Consider the following 6,000-nt stretch of genomic DNA (forward strand, 5'->3'; position numbering starts at 1 on the left):
GTTTAAAAAAATTCACTCTCATTTCAACACACTGGTCACGTAAGATTTCCCCTTTTTTATGCCTTCATGCTTACATTGCAATATTTCTCTCAATGTTCTAGTTTTAAACTAAATGATAACAGAACTGAGAGCACAGACTCAGACTCCTTTTTAGGTCCTGATGCATTAGAAGTATGAGAAACTGAAATTCCAGGAAGGAAAATGTGTTGATTTAGCAATGGTAAGGTTGCCTAGAATATGAAGCATATTAATTAATATCTTTGGAATTGATCTATGCCCCACTGAAAAATTCCCTCTCTTAGAGTCAGAAAGCTGTGAAGGCCAGTATTCAGTACAAAAAACACAAATGTATTTGAACTCAATAATGCACTGTTTAGGGCCTCCCCTGGTGGCTCAGACAATTGAGTGTAGTGCTGTGAAGCTGTCTGCAGCCTTCACAGTGCCAGTTCTATCCTCACCGGCCTCGGAGCAACCCACATGGCAAGCAGACCTCTCCCGTCTCACCTGCTGCTCCCCTCAGCAGTATATTTCATTAGTCTGCCTGTTCTGTTCCCTGCTCTGTCTCTGGTGAATCCTCTCACCCTCCTGCACATCTGGCCTGTACCCCAGTTCTTGTGTAAATGAATAAATAAATATTTAAAGAAAATAATGAACTATTCAGGTCATATCATAATAATTCATTGTGTTATTATGGAGAGAATAGTTTTTTTTTTTTAATTTGTAAACATTTATTTTTATTTATTTATGCATATAAGAACTGGGGTGTAGGCCAGAGGTGCAGGGGATGAGAGGATTAACCAGAAACTGAGTGGGGAGCAGAACAGGCAGATCTACTAAAACACACTGCTAAGGGGAACAGCAGGCAAGACAGGAGAGGTCTGCTGCGTCATGTGGGTTAGCTCCCTGGCCTGGGATAGAACTGATGAAGCATTGGTTGACAATAGCTTCATAGCACTGAGACTATAACCCCTGCACCACCAGGGAGGCCTGATGGAGAGAAAAATCATCTTTGTATGACTTTTTTTTGTGGGACCGTCACCGGCGGCCGGGGAACAAACCGGCACTGCAGAGGCTGTGGGCAGCCTCGCAGCACAGTGCTCAACCTCTGCGCCACCAGGGGAGGCCCTTTGGATGACTTTTTAAAAGTAAGGTAGGGATAAAATGCTTTGGGTAAAATTTGTGCTAAAATATAAGGTAGAGCTTGATCCTTGGATTGCCAAGCCATTTGAGATTACCAGTGTGTGAAGATATTTGAAATTGCAGGACAGAAATATACCCAAAAATCTATCTTAATTAGAGTTCAACTAAAACTAAAAACCAACATCAGGTTTAATTCAGTGTCTAACATTGAAAGGATTTTTTATCTAACAAGAAACTTCCAAAGAGTTAAAGCAACAGAGTTTACATCATCAATAATTTGAAATCACTATAAATGCTAAATAATTAAATGACAATATGTATGGTACAAATGCTACAGGTCAAAGAATAACTTATATTGAAATTGGACAACTATTGTGAAACTTGAATAGAGCTCTAAAGAAAAAGTGGTGCCTGGGAGGAATGTCAAAGATGAGAGATTGGCAGCAATTAATGGCAGAATAGAAATAAGTTAATGTAATGTTCATGGAATAATAATCTAAGGAAACACAGAAGGAAGTTGGAATTCTTGTCCAGCTTTATTGGGATGAAGTTTTTTTTTTTCTTCTTCTGGTGCAGATAGCTTGGATTCAGCTTCAGTATCCCTTCATGAATATTTCTGTGAAAATTACCATCTGTGGATCTACATGATATGTTATCCACCATCATGATATTCTGCATAACATTACTTCTAATCAAAGAGCTCACTTCACAGGAAAGAACTGGACTAATTCTCTTCGAATTTACTGACTTTCTGTTGCCTGGCATCCTGAAGTAGCAGGTTTGAGAGAATAGTAGAATGTCTTTTTTAATGGTCAGTTACAGTTAGGCTAGGTGGTAATATCTTGAAGGCTACAGGAAAGGCTCTCCTTTTTATGTGCTCTAATTCATAAATGGTGTTATATCTCCCAGCCACAATTTATCCAGCAACCAAAGGATGGAAATTGGAGTTGCACCACTATTACCCTGAGTGAGGCACTAAAAATTTTTTATTTCATATTTCTGTGATCTTAGACTCTGCTGGCTAGAGGGTTTAGTTCCAATGTGAGAACTACTTCCATAAGAAGACACAACATTAATCCTGTTGAACTTGAATTTAATACTATTACCCAGACAATTTGATCTTCTCTGAATCAACAGTTAAGGAAAGGAATTACTCTGTTGGTCAGGACAATTGATCCTGACCACCAAGGGGAATTTGAAATACTATTTCACAGTGGAGGTAAAGAAGAGCCTATCTGAACAGAGGAGATCACATAGGGCACCTTTTAGCATTACCATCAGCTGTTGTTAAGGTTAATGGAAAACTACAACAATCCAAACCAGGCAAGACTATTACTAGCTTAAATCCTTTGGGAGTATTGTAGATCATCCCAGCCACCCCACTATGTAAAGAACCATGACTATACGAGTAGATTACTCATGGCAAGGGGCATATGAAATCGGTAGTAGGAGAACGTAGTTATAAATACTAGCAATGACTATGTGACATTTTATAGAAATGAAACCTGTAATTGTTGTATTTTCTCCTGAAGGTGTTTCTGTGTATATACAAATGTCTTTGTTTTATTCCCTCTATTATCATCTTATCATATATCATAAGATACAAACTTTAACTTTTTATCATAATATTTAAATATTACCTTTACCTCATTGTATTTGTTAGGGAATATTAGGGAAAAGTAAGCATCATTCAAAGTCTTTACCTCCTTTTCTGGGAGAAAGGGTTAATGAGTTAGTTACTTTATGTCAGACAGAATGATGATCTTGTTATTGTATTTATTTGGAAATTACATGTAGGTTAAGGATATGCATATGGGTACCAAATTGCTAAGCCATGGATTTTTGATTGTTAATTTTATGCATGAAGTTTAATAAGCCATGGGGTGTCCAGAAATTTGATCAAAAATTATTTTGTGTATTTTTGAAAGTGTATTTCTGGATAAGATTAACATTTGAATCAGTAGGCTAAGTAAAAGACACTGTCTTCCCTAATGTTAGTGAGTCTTATCCAATCAGTTGAAGAACTGAATAGACCAAAAAGGATAACCCTTCCCCAAACAAAAGATAATTTTCCCTGCCTCACTGACTTAAAAATGAGACATATGAATCTAGAGACTTACAGCCTTCAAGTAGTAACTATACCATTAGGTCTCCTAGCTCTGCATCCTTCATATTCATACTGGAACTAAATCCTTGGCTAGCTTGGAACTCTATCTTGCCAATTAATCTTGTACATCTTAAAACCTGCCAGTTAATATTCAATCCTGTGAAATTATCATTCAGATGTGATGGTGAAACCCAGATTTCCCAGACAAAAGCTAATGGAGTTTAGTGCCACCAGACCTCACCTACAAGATATATTGAAAGGAGTTCTACAAGGAAAAACATAATGCAAAACCTTTTGCAAGGTGATAATATAGCAGGATCAGAAGTACAAGCAATAATAATATTTAACAACTAGGAAAAGTGTATGGGAAACAGAACCTGCAGAATTCAGTGATAAGAAGTTAATACCAGCACATAAAGGACCTTTAAAAACATATTAAGGTGCTATAACTCACATGGTAACCACAAAACAAAAAAGTACAGTAAAGACAAAACAGAACAAATGAAGAAACTGAGACGATCACAAGGGATCATCACAAGGGAAGCCATCCAAATGAACAAGTAGAGAGAAACAAACAGAGAAAGATATAACAAAAATATAAAACAACAACCAAAACACAAGGCATAATAATAATAAATAAACTTCATATACCAATAATCACTCTAAATGTGAATGTCTGAACTCACCAAAAAAGAAAAAAGCAATGCACAGATTGACAAATTGGGTGAAAAATTACCAGGATTTTACTAATAAGCCCATTTAAATTCTGAGGATAAATGCAAGCTTAAAATGAAAGATAAGAGCAAGGTGTTTCAAGACAATAAAAACAGAAAAAAGCAGGAACTGCTATTCTCATATCTTTCAGCCAAGAAAGGAATCAAGGACAAAGATGGACAGGCTATAATAATAAAGGAGCAATTTGTTAATAAGATATAATTGTAATTAAAAATATGAAACAACTATTAACATATCTAAAGTAGTTTGGAATTTCAACACCACATTTACAATTGGGGCAAGTCATTCAGATAGGAAGTTAACATGTGAATTATCACATCAAATATGTATTGAACCAGGTATTAGACAAATGTGTCAATATTCACCAGAACGATTTAACATTATTAGAAGTTCTAGCTAGATCATATAATCAATCCACATTAGAAAAAATAATTACAATTATCATTATTTGCAGATGACATAAAATACACATAGATAACCCTGAAGTCTCCCCTAGAAACATTATGAAAAAAATAAACATAAGCAAAGGGACAGACTACAAAATCAATTGAGTTTTTTAATGAAAACAATGAACTAGAAGAAAAATCAGGAAAACAATCCCATTTGAATCTCATCAAGAATTAGATACCAGTGAATAAACTTAACAAAAGTGGTAGAAAAAAATCTGTACTACAAAATAAATAACATTATTAAGGTAAATAGAAGAAAGCAATGGCAAAGATATTTCTTCTACATGGATTGGGAGAATTAACATTGTTAAAATATAAAAATTAAATGCAATCTCTATAAAAGTTTCAACTGCATCCATCAATAAAATTGAACAGATATTACTGATATTTATATGAAAATATTAAAGATTCCAAGTGCAAAAATAATTTCAAGGAAAATACAATAGAGGTATCACATTCCCAGAATTCAAACTACATTACCAACCAATTTTTATCAAAACAGTATGGCATTGAAATAACAACAGACATCCAGATCAATGGAATATAATTTAGAGTTCAGAAATATAAGGATGATTAATTTATGTCAAAATAGCCAAGAATATACCATAGGGAAGGAAAATTTTCTACAAGTGGTGCAGGAAAAACTTGATAACCACTTGCAAAGAATGAAACTTGACTATTATCTCACACCAAATAGAAAATGAATTCAAAATGGATCAAAAACTTGGATATAAGACCTGAAACAATAAAATACAGAGAAAAATACATAGAAAAAACACTCCAAATTGACTTCAGAGATATCTTTATAGACCTACTTCAACAGTAATGGAAACAAAAGCAAAAATAAACACATGGGACTTCATCAAGTCGAAAAGGATTTGCAAAGCAAAAGAAACTAACATTAAAATGAAAAGACAACCTCCTGAACGGGAGAAGGTATTTACACCTTATACATCCTAATACCTTTAACCTAGAAGAAACTCATGAGTCAATTGCAAAGAAACGAATAACCTAATCAATCAATAAATAAATAAATAAATGGGGAGAGGAACTAAGTAGACACTTCTCCAAAGAAGGCACACAGATGGCCAACAGCAATAACTTGAATAAATTCACATTATCATCACTTAACATGGAAATTCAAATCAAAACCACAATATGATACTACCTCACACCTGTGAGAATCACATCAAAAGACCAGAAACAACAAGTGCTGGTGAGGGTGAGGAGAAAAAGGAACCCTCTTACATGGTTGATGGGAATATAGTCTGGTATGACCACTATAGATAATTGTATGGAGGTTTCTCAAAATATTAAAAAGAGTTACCATGCATAAACACTAATTTGAAGGGAAATATGCCCTCCTATGGTCATTGAAGCACTATTTACAATACCCAAGATATGGAAATAATGTAAATGTCCAAGTTAAGATGAATAGGTAAAGATGACACAGTATATATATGGATAGAACTGTAGGGTAATATGAAATAATTCTGAAGTAGAAAGACAAATATTGGATGATTTATTTATTGTGGAATATAAAGAAACAAAATAAAAGAACAGACAAAA

The sequence above is a fragment of the Talpa europaea genome, assembly GCF_964194135.1.
Source record: "Talpa europaea genome assembly, chromosome: X".
Taxonomy (NCBI): domain Eukaryota; kingdom Metazoa; phylum Chordata; class Mammalia; order Eulipotyphla; family Talpidae; genus Talpa; species Talpa europaea.